At 37.0% G+C, this 12,078-nt stretch overlaps 1 long non-coding RNA gene across 1 annotated transcript; it reads left to right on the top strand.

The window, feature by feature from the left end:
• Positions 1 to 2,144: 2,144 nt before the first annotated feature.
• On the top strand, positions 2,145 to 11,768 carry LOC137972173 (uncharacterized). Its single transcript, XR_011117039.1, has 3 exons — positions 2,145 to 2,302; positions 9,556 to 9,782; positions 10,821 to 11,768. It is a non-coding gene; the product is annotated as an uncharacterized lncRNA (long non-coding RNA).
• Positions 11,769 to 12,078: the final 310 nt, after the last annotated feature.

The raw sequence follows: 12,078 nt of genomic DNA, 5'->3' as shown, positions 1-12,078 counted from the left end.
AAATAAATTCTCCCGGGAAAGGAATGACTCAAGAAATTATTGGAGGTAGAGGCTCCGCTTGATGAGCTCCAGCGGTTGACACGGTTGATGGGTTGCCACAGAAGCTCTTCGTTGCCAAGATAAAAGGGTTTATTACATTTACGGAGTCAATAACCGCTGATGAATAATTTTTTTGGCTTTTTAGCCCAATAGTGTTAGTTTTTATCTGGCTCCATCGCCATTCATTTCAATTATAATAATCTTATCCTTATATAATACTTGTGCTTACGTAATGTTCATTAATGGAATGATCATATCCTGTACACTGGTTTTCCTAGCAAAACGAATTTGATACTGAAATTGAGGAATTTAAAAAATAGCTTTAAGAAAGTTGTACATGACTGCAAGGAAAAGAAAACAAGACGGGTCTAGTTACAACAAAGCAACGCCAACCTTTCAGATTCGCCGTTGCGTGACATGTTTTAACAAGCTGACTTTCAAGTTCGATTTAGATTACTGATTTGAGCGGTATTAAATGACCTCAGGAGCCCATTACCTGGAGCCTCCATACGTATTATACCTTTGAGTCAACCCTGTCCCGTACCCTTTTTTTTTCAGAACTGTTATACTTTTTCATCATTTGAAATAACTTCGTGTTTCCGAGTGTGCTGCACGTGATGTAATCAGTGGCCGACCATAGGTCTCTTATGAATGGCTGTTGTAAAAACTCCCGCAAAAACCCTCCCTGGAGGTGCTTCTAAAAATAAAAAAAACGAGGTTTGACTCAGAGGGTTAATATAGAAGATGGAGGCTCCGGGTAATTGGCTCCTGATGACCTTTTTGCTAGTTTGTGACGAGGATTTTAAAGTAATATTATGACAAAAAAATTAATTTTTATTTTTTTTGGATTTCAAAATTATGTTAACTAAATACTAAGTGACTCGAGCTTTAAGCCTTGATTTAAAAAAAGGCACCTGTTTATTTTTACTGGAATTTTCCGGTTAAATGGTCCGCCATTACTGACTTTCAAATCTTGAGAGAGTTGGATCGAGGAGACAATGACGTCAAAGCTAAGACTCAATAGAATGCAATGCGTGTGTACGCGGCAGAATTAATATGCAGCGCTGGAGTTTCGGGTTTACAGATTTTTAAAGTCGTGTTTTGCATATATAATGAACTGTGTTTACACGCTAAAAAGTTTAAGTCAGTGAGTAAATGACGTCACTTTTCCCTAGCTTCAACTCTCTGAGGTCCAGTCGGTCAGTTTGGAACGTGAGTAATGGCGGACCGTAAAATCCAAAACCGTTACACTCAAAGTTAACAGCCTTTGGATAAAGCCAGTCAAGCGTTGAGCAATAAGACTTTCAAAATTCTGACGAAAAAAGGGAAGTGATTTTTTGATCATAGTAGCACTTAAACGAAGACTATTTGGATTTACCATGTTTGAAGCTTCTCTTAACACTTTTTCGCACGCTTTGTACCGCTTGCACGTTTTCCACGCATGTATCTAAACATTTGCAGAAGAAAATCATTCGAATATCCGATTTAATTGACATCTTAAAAGATGTCTTAATAGATGTTGGTTTTCTTCTGCAAATTTTTAAATAGAGAGTTTAAATAGAGCTTCGCGGTTACGTAAATATTCTGCCGCTATTCACCGCGATTTCAAAGAATAATTGGTAACTATAGCAATGAAAATGTTTGAATCAGCCGAAGACGTCAAAAGCTTTGGTTTAAAAAAATTAAAAATTTAAAAAAGTTTGAAAGCCACACACGCCATTTTTTTAGCTGTTCGGGTCAGATGATGAATCAAAAGGGGTGGTAAGAAATAACTGAAAAATGAAACAGTTTGCCAGGTGTGGTGAGCAATATCTCGAAACTGTGATCGGTGACCTACCATGAGTGAAAGACTGTGACGTTTCATCGCATTCTTTGAGCAAATTTCTAAAGAAAATTCAGACTACTTTTTTCATCTTCCACTAGCGTTCTCAGAAAATAACTCCAATTTGTTTTGTGTAAATATGTAATAAAGCACTATTGTCCGTCTTTGCTTTACACAGTGTGATCAAATCGGAAGTGACATGTTTGCAATGATTGAGCTATCTTTGTAAATCCGTTTTTTCGGGTGTTGACATAATCAGTGCTCGACAAATCCCCTTGAAAAAGTATTTTTTTACGAAAAGCCCCGCATTTACGCTTAACAAAAAGTGTTGAAAGACATTGAAAAATAGCTATCCGCCAAAATATTCGCATTGGAGTAAGGCAATGCGAGAGAAAAGAAGCATTACGCGATTAACATCTACTTCGGATTTCTTCTCAGCAGGTCAGAAAAAATTGAGAGTACACTTTATCAATTTTATTAATATTTTTAAAAATATAACCATGTTGAGCGGTTGAAACCCGAACTCAACAAACAAGTGGATCATGTCAGTTTCAGGGGCACCCAACGAATCTGTTCCTCACATTATCTGTTCCCCAGAGGAATCTTGCTGGCTGGCAAAAATACAGGTGTTTCGATTAGCTGGCTGGGAAATTTTGTTATTGATAGAGGCTTTGCTTGGAAATTACTGACTTTTTCTGGCATTTCAACCCGAGCTGGCTGTAGAAACTCTGAAGACTGAGGACGACTGAAAAAAAAAAAAAAACAAAAACAAAAAAAGAGAACCCCTTCCCTCTCCCACAGAGTAGTCACAAACATACGACGGCTGGTCAGAGTGATTGCGCTTGCGGAAAAAACCTGTTTTGTCCCCGTTTTGTCGCTTTTGTTCGGTCATTTTGGATCGAGGGATTTGAAAGCGCGCGGAATTCCTGGCTGGGAAATAAATTTGATCAGCTGGCTGGGAAACCAGCCAATTTTATCTAGCTGGCTGGGAAATTTCTTGTGTGTCTTGCTGGGAAAAAGGAACAGATAGTGTTTTCCCAGAAACACTGAAAAACACCTGAAAATGCCTTAATAACATTTATTTTCATAAACTGGGGTATAATAATACATTTTACAACAAATTGGTCGTTGGGTTCCCCTGCAGTTTCATCGAAACATGTCCCTAAACTCGAAAGTGTGGTTGTATTTTTAAAAATATTAGTAACACTTATGCTATCAGACCATTTGGAAAAGTTATCACTTTTATGTTGTAATATCAATTATCTTTAAAACTACCGGCAAGTGGCTGAGAATTGACAAGTGTTTTAAAGACCGTGTTCATGCCATTCATGTTGTAACTCTTAAAGTTGGTCAAAGAAGATGTAAAAATTACGGCAAAATTTGTCTTTAGGTGAATGAAGTTGTAACTGGTGACTTTTTATGCCATTAAATTCTTCAAATTGGTCCCTTCTATTCCTATTCCTATGAGATACATTTTTAAGATCTATTTTCTTTCTACGTGAGAGACAAGAGTACAGTAAATTGTTGTTGTTCTTGGCTCGCTCAATATCTAAAGAAGAGCAAACCCAAAGCAAAATTGTAAACTTCTGCCTGCTGTGGTCTTCTTTAATAAAGAAAGTGAATTTTTTCCGTCAAAGATTTTTACAGTCCATTTGTTTTATTAGTTAGAAAGTCCGAGGATTGAAGTCGGATTAGATCTCAGTTGAGTCGAGAGGGAAACACCCGTTACCGTTTACAGTTTTCGTACTGACGGGTCTCTTAAGTAATCTTGTCATGATAATAAAAGTTAAAAAAGCAAACCCTTGGTAAAAACATCAGGTATGAAACCGAGCCTTGACCAAAACACTCCTCATTCCGTTCAATAATCCTTTCAGAACATATACAACGTTTTACTATGGCAGATAAATATTCAAGTCACGTCTCATTAGAAAACAAAAGCGTTATTGCGTTTTTGACTACTCTACGGCAGTAACATCGTGTAAGAAAAGAGGCGAATACTTGAGAAACTAGTTTTTTAAACCCGTTTGGGAGACGGGCAGGGTTAGGGTTTAGGGTTCGTTGTAGGAGTTTAGGGTTAGGGAGGGTTGGAAGCTCTGCTTGAGTTTGATTTGATAGAAAGAGGTAGCATTGTCAATAATTTTGATGCAAGAGCCATCACAATTATCCTGACACTTTTTAATAATTAAATTAAAAATTAAATTAAACTAAAATGCTTGAAAATATGAGAACTTTTATCCCGGAAAATGTGCTTATTTACACGTGTGTAGGAATGCACTATGGCTGATGATGATGTTTGAAACATCGAAACATGTTCCTTAATTCAAAAGTTTAGACTGTGGAGCTTGACGGCTCCACAGCGCCACAGTTCCACAGTTCCTCAGATTCACTCAACGTAGAACAGCTATTCCGTATACTACGTATACTGTATAAGGCTCAGTGACCAAGTCTACCAATAGTAAATTTTAAATTTCATGTCAACTAATTGGAAAAACTTGACCAGGTTATGTTCATTATTTCGCTTTTAGTTTTGATTTTTACAACAGTGGGCATGCTGAATATCCCAAGGGCGGCGTTCTATAAATAAATCTACCCGGAAAAGGTCAAGTATGGCCAAGTATGGGAAGGGAAATAGAGGGTCCGCTTAAAGAGCTCCTGGTTGCCAACATAACTTTTTATTACTTTTAAAGAGTAAGTAACTGCTAATAAGGAATTTCTGTAACTTTTCAGCTCAACTGGTCTTTATCGCCATTCATTTCAATTATAATACTCTTTTTCAAAAACAATAAAGAAACTGTGGTGATAAACATATTGTATAATGCATTTTAACTTAATGTTTCGTATGATACAACATACATCTTGAGAAGCGACGGTTAAACAAATTTTTAAAAAATTATACATATGACGGTGCAAAACTTTGAAAGAAACTCAGTAGTAACTAAATTAAGAACAATGCTCTTAACAAATAAATGTAATATGATAATCTTGTTCTTATGTAATACTTGTGCTTTGGTAATCAGTGTTAATTAATGCAATGATTATATCTTGTTATAAAGTAAATAGTCATGACACGATCGATTCAACAATTCTCCTCGTTATACTTGAACTTATGGAAGGGAAAGATAAAGCAATCCTTCCCGCCTAAACTTGTAAAAATCACTGCTTTTCAATCAATGATGTTTTTAACTTTGTATTGCACATCTTCGACATCGGACAGTAAGCTTTTCATTAGTACTGAAAAATCATTAAGCGTATGAGACAGAATCAACAAGAAGACTTGATTTAGATCTAATTCGTCTTTTCCAGCCACTTCCTCAGTTGCATGAAAATTCCACAGTCACAAAACGGTCTCTCGATTGGTTGGTGATGTTTTAAAGTCTAAGGTATGGAATGCTCTTGATGAGAATATGAAAACGTTCTCGTATTAAAAGAAAAATTGAAGCTTTTTTTTTATATTCTGAGAACTTATTTAGTTTAATTAAGTTCTTTTTTTTGTTGCTTTTTCACTCTTTTGCGATATCAACTGTTTTGCAACCACTTAACAGTCTTGCTTTTGTGTTGTGCCCACCCATATTCACTTTACTTAGACAGTGTATCGTATACTTGTACCTATTAACCATACGGCTATATTGCGGCAGAAATCAGGGGTTCTTTATTTATTCAGAGGTGTTTATTGTAAAGTTGCTCTTTTATGTATGCCTCTGGGGTTGATAAATAAAGAACGAAGGGACATTGCCATTAGAGGACTGTCTTTACTGAAGCTAAACGAATTAAATCTACGTCTCACATTCAAAACTAAGCAAAGGCGATAAAATCTTAAGCCGATATAAAAACTCAACGAAGCGGGAAAAACTTGTTTGGTGTTCTAATATCGTGCTTTTATGTTGTCAGACTTCCAACTCTCAATCACAAAGTGAAAACAAGCCATCATCTAACAATCTCTCTAGTGTGCAAAATATAAGTACGTTGTATTAATATGTCCTCTCCTTTACTCACTGTGAAGTAATCAGCCTTTTACAGACAAATCGACCAACTATAATATCAAATTTATTCTAAGGCACACACCCACAATTTACCACGTGGTTTCATCTTTTCCTCTGTGAGCATCATTTTTAAATATTACCGTAACTAAAAAGAAAATGTGACATTTTAAATTTCAGTCTCTTGTAAAGAGCCTTTTTAGACCTATATATTTTGTATTTCAGCAGCATCCAACTGAGTGTTTCTTTTTGGAACTACAACAGCCCTTCTCGGGGGATACAAATCACTGAAGGAGATCATTGCAACTACCGCAATTTCAAGAACAGTGCCAAGTTATTCAAAATCAGATTAAATTAATCCTAAATCACTGGAAAATTCAATTTGAAGTTTATTCATTAAAGGCCTTGGTCCTCTACCATTATGAAATAATCCTTTCCTCAATATCAAAGGTCAGTTAAATAATTGGAGCGACTGCGTTGCTTGCGAAAACAACAGATCTCCTCGAATTACCAGTAAGTTATAAAACGTGTCTATGTTCCAGTTCCACACAAGAGTATTCTAATCGAGAAAAAGCCCCGTGAAATGGAATTAGTTCTTCTTTGTATTCCAGTTTCGCATCTCTCGTCGATTTCTCAGGAAGTTTCCTTCATGGCCATTGCTTGTATCTCTAATATACAGGACTTGTGCGACATCAACTCTTCCTCTAGTTCTATATCTATGCTCGCACTGTCACTATTCCCGGATACCCATGGTAAATCTTGCTGTTGTGATTTGTGAAAATACATTAGGAAGTAGGCCAAAAACTCCCAGAGAGGTCTTGTATCAAGGTTCATCTAGCTTTTAAAATTGTCATTCATGATTCAAATCCTTCTCTATTGGCCATGCAAGAAAGGAAAAGCTGTTATCAACCTTATTTTGACGCTGAAAGCGTCTTCTTCTAAGACTTCATACACGACCTTAATGCTGTGTAATTCCTCAATTTCATATCCGCTGCTTTCATCTCTTCCATTTTTAAAGGTGCAGAACACACCAATGCATCCATTAAAGCTATGGATAGCTTCCATTCGCCCTCGTCTGTTAATACACTTCATTCCACATCTTATAGTTTCTTCTACCAAGGTAAGGACCTCATTAAATTCAATAGGCTGGAAGCAAGATTGCGATCCTTGCTTTCGCAAGAAATTCGACAGGGTATACCTACTGGCAGAATTAACGTGAGCGCTTTCTTCAACAAGTGACGAGACATCTTGCGCTGTCCCTTGAATCATGTGCCGAGATCGCATTTGGTGTTTTCGAAAGTCATCCAAGTTAACAAAACGTACATCTTTCCTAAAAATCGACTCCATCCGAAGCTTGTTGCCTATGGACTACTGTATGAGATTATTTCGTTTATTTCGTTGTTGAGTCTCTAGGGAATGAAAACTTTTGTTTTGCCTTACCGAAACTCGTTCCCAAAGATTGCAACTCGAGGCTTGTCTATGGCCAATATGGCGGCCACGCGAATAAGGCCCATGCTGACGATGATTAGGCACCAGACCACACACGACACCAAGCACAAAGAATAGCTAATTACGCAAAAACGATCCTGCGCAGTACAGGGGGTTACTTTTGTTTTTATACAGTTTTCAGCTTGTTCAATTGCATTCTTCTCTGGTGCAGACCAAAATGAGTTTATTTGCGTCCCATGAAAATATGGAAGCAGTCTACTTCATTACGCCGATTTTTGAAGACTAAAGACTGATATGTTAATGCAACTCCCAAAAGAACTAGTCTTCCTTTATTTTTAATTCGAAAATGAAGATTACGAGAGAAATGAACCTATCCACAGATCAGCAGTTGCCATTATGTTGTGATCTATGAGTTTACCCGAGTGATGTCATTCTCTGTCATCCCGTTTACGAAGTCTTTGTCGCAAAATCTGATTATTTAATTTCTTTTCGTCGTCTTAAATCTAGGTGTCACATTTTGAACTCCTTTTCTATATAATAGTCCCTTACTTCGGATCCATCAAGAACGAGAGATCTTCAGCGAATCTAGGAACGATCATATAGCGGAATTATTTTGGTTTATCATGCAGCCTGATAACAATATGCCATATCTTCAAAACGGACCAAAACTCAAAATGCAAGTACGTGAAAATTCGCGAAACACTTCCATAAAAAAGGACAAAATGAAATATATTATGCGAAAGAGCTCAAGTTTCATCCCATGAAAAACAAAATTTAAGTAGACTAAGCTGTGGCATAATAATATTGCAATTCATACTTGATTCATGTGATCGAGCTCAAAAACTTTTGTTACCATTGCATGTTTAATTGGAATTCATTTCGAGTTACGATATTAATGATAACAACAAAATTGTCTGAGCAATTTACCCGTATAAGGCGGAATTATAATTTTAAAAATTATAAAGAGTTTTTAAAACTTCGTAAGGGTACACACTGAATACTTACAAGTTGTTCCGTTCAAAACGGGAGACCGGAAATGAAATGTGAGCTAAAACCGCAAAAAGCTGAACAAATTTTTGCTACATGTGACTAAGCTCGGTGACCTACCCTGAGTTTTGTATCCAAGAAAGATTCATTCTTTGCATCCTTTAAACAAAATTTCCAATTTCCAAATTAGCTAGTAGAATGTTTATCGTCCAACAGCGTTTTCATAAATAAAATAGCTAAATAGATGGATGGATGCCCGGGATGGATGGATGGATAACTGGTTTATTGATAAAGTGCATGGCAGCCCGAAGGGTGAATCGTTTATTTATATGATTTCAAACTAATAAATAGGAATTTTAAAGTATGAAAATCAATCAAATCGTCCTAGAATACGAAATGCACAATTGAAAAATTGATAAGAATGAATACAGTCTTAAAACCTATAAAAACACTTTCAATGCTCAATCTTTTAATGAAAGAGTCTGTCTTACATGAGGGTATACTAAACATTTTTAACGATTTAATTAAGACGCTGGATATCAGGTTGAATAAAAAAATAGTTTCAATCCATTGCCATTCTCTCTAGTCTTACTCACACAAAAAATACCGTAAGTTCACGAATCTTGGTAAAGAAATATACAACTTTACTGTTGGGTTTGTAATAATGAATAAAGTCTCGAGTGGGTTGGTGAAAATTCGCAATACATCTTAGACAAATAAGGGCCTAAAATGCCCTTTTCATCCAGTGACGTACTGAGAAATACCCTCGTCTACACCCACAACTTCTGGACACACCTAATATAGAGGTCCTTACCAACAAAAAAAAATGACAACATTACTGTGTGGGGCAAAACGCACTAACGCAGGCGTTCTTGTCTGGAACATCACAAAAATCGAAGGCTATTTGCATGATCTCTTGTTAAAACTTGAAATTTTTCTAAAAGCACACTCGAATTACTTCTTTAACACATGACCTGTGTCAAAGAAAGCAAGCTATCAGTAAAAAAATGACACAAAACACGAAGGACTTGTCTTAAAAGCAAAATTTATCAGCCCTGCTGTGCCCTAGGACCATGGTCTGGACCCGGCCCTCCAGGAGTATACAGCAGACTGAAGAGCACGAATTCACATAACAATAATAATAATAATAATAATAATAATAATAATAATATTATTATTATTATTATTATTATTATTATTATTATTAATAACAATAATATTAATATTAATAACAATAATAATAACCCACCTGCAAACTGACTGATATGACTATTCCATCAGAGAGAAACATCGCACTGAAAGAAATAGAAAACAAAAGTAAGTACAAAGATTTTGAAGATACAGAGTATGTGGCAGATGAAAACCGAAGGCAGGGATGGCAGAAAACATCAACAAAGTATCAGAGAGAGCAAAAGCTAGTGAAAGAGACCCAAAAGATCAGCATGCTGGGATCTTCACGAATCCTTCGGCCGCCTTGTACGCTGCTCTGCATGGAGTCCTTTCCAGATGTATGTATGTATAATGTATATATATTATCATGTCTGTCGTTAAAAAATAACCATCGCCATTGGACTATTCCCAGGAATAAAAAATAAATGTAAGACAAAAGCTGCACCTCAGGATTAAATATTTAGATTCAAGGACTACAAAAAAGGTGGATACGATACTTCGTTGTTCAATTATTGCAGCAAAATCATCAGGCGTATGAGACAGAACTAACAAAAAGGTTTCATGCAAATATGATTTGTCTTCTCCAGACACTTCCTCAGTTGCATGAAAATTCCACAGTCCCAGTTCATCGATTTGTTGGTGATGTGATGGATTGGTTGATCTTTGAAAAAATACGTCAGATGACAGTTGGCCTTAGAAAAATTGTTTCTGGAGTTAATCGTATTTCACTACATATCAGACACATGGCCAAGCTATTCTTCCTTACCCCTCCCTCCACATATCCATCTTCATCGCTAACAAGGTCATGTGGTTGGAAATGCTGTGATGAGTTTCTCGTTTTCAAGTTTAAAAATTTTCTTAACACTGTAACATGATGCTAGCTTGTGATTCATGCTTGTGCTTGTCATTCATGCAAAGAACAAAATAAGCTGTAGTTTTGCTTTATGGTTATTACTGTAAGAGTCTAGAAAAATTACATGTCCCTTGCAGCCACTTGTCATAGAGTAGATATCTTTTGTAGAAATAATTAACAACCAATTTAAGAACCAAGATAGCCTAAAACTCTTGTAAATACTAAGAACCTATTTAGCCTAACTTGGAAATATCTAGGTTATTATATGCGGGTGTTTACTGTACTCGTCTTTTCAAATAAGCTGCTCCTCGAACTAGTGGCGACAAAAATGTCCGTTTTGGAGTTCGTTTATCAGTGGAGTGTGTGGGGTTGAACTGAAAGAGAATTGTGACTTGAAGGCAAAGAACACCAAAGCTCTTGCCACCTTAGCCTCCTTCGCAGCCGTTTTTAGGCTCGTTCCTCCCCACAATATCACATCAAGACATTCATCGACTAAAGAGATTTTGTGTATTTATATTACCAGATGTGATCTTGGGTCTTCAGTGTAGCTTATACAAAACTCCGACGCGAAAGTTAAAACTTATGAGAAAGCCCTGGAAAGCAAAGCGAGAGAAACTATAGCACTTCTTGACGAAATAACGCTTGAAGAGGAGAAAGTAAAAACAAGCCTTGACATGATTACAGTCGAGGTGTTGGATCAAGTTTCGATCAGTGATCGCAAAAGATTTAATACACCCCTTCTTCAAGTACGTTTGTCATTTCTTCATAATTTAAGAAAAAGACAGATGTCTATCTGTTGCCTTTGTATGAAAATAGTGCCAAAGAGTATAAAATTACTTTTCTGAGTTTTTAGATATACGGTATCTGCTGTCTAGATCACACTGAAATCTTCTCGGAGAGAAGCAGCGGCAGCAAATAGCTGAAACATTAAAGTTTTGCCGTAACCTGTCGATCATACTGATAGGATATCTCTACCCTGAAGCAAAGCTTCAACCGCCTGACTTTGTTCCGGTCTTAAATTTAAAGTGAACTTCACATGAAAAGAAAAATCCTCGCAAGTTTTTGGAATAAAATCACCACCGTCGTCTGCCATTTTTGTTTTTCTCTGTCAAACCACGCGTCCACGCTCGATGATGCATTACGTCATCACCCATCAAATTCAGCCAATCAGCATTTTTCTTCCAAATTGGACGCAGAAATGAAACTTTATGAGAGGCCCCTGCAAGCTCTCTTCCCCCCCGCTCCTTCCTTCCATCCGCCACTCCGAGAGCTTGCCTCGCAGACTATAAATGAGTGAAACCAAGAGAATTATTTTTTGATATTGACTTGTGGGCACTTGAAAAAATTCCGAGTGCTCTATTGCGGGAGTCGAACCTACGACCTTCCGATTACTAGTTCGGATGCTCTACCGTTTAGCTACAGGGGATGATCGGAAAAATCCGAGTGCTCCTTTCCAGGAGTCGAACCTACGTGTACAGCATGTTGATGTTGGTGACGCTGATACTTTTGCTCATTAAGTGTAAACTTTAGGTGGTGACTACATGTTAAAGGAGAGCGTTTTTGTCAACTAAGTTGTTTACAGCAAGATATTGGAAATTTCCTGGGTTATGGTATGATCCTCTCGCTGCTTATATGTGAATTAATGGTCACTTAGTGGCTGGGCTTCCTTTGTTTTCGACGCAGTTCAGCGCGTCTGCTGAACGTTTTCGCGAGTTTCGAACCACGTGATACTTACCCACGTGATCTATCAATCTGTTCTGTTTTGCTTAAGACATGTAAAC

The sequence above is a fragment of the Montipora foliosa genome, chromosome 9 (genome assembly GCF_036669935.1).
Source record: "Montipora foliosa isolate CH-2021 chromosome 9, ASM3666993v2, whole genome shotgun sequence".
In the NCBI taxonomy this organism is placed as follows: domain Eukaryota; kingdom Metazoa; phylum Cnidaria; class Anthozoa; order Scleractinia; family Acroporidae; genus Montipora; species Montipora foliosa.
The sequence above is the reverse complement of the archived record's forward strand: the minus strand, read 5'-3'. Positions and strand labels throughout refer to the sequence as shown.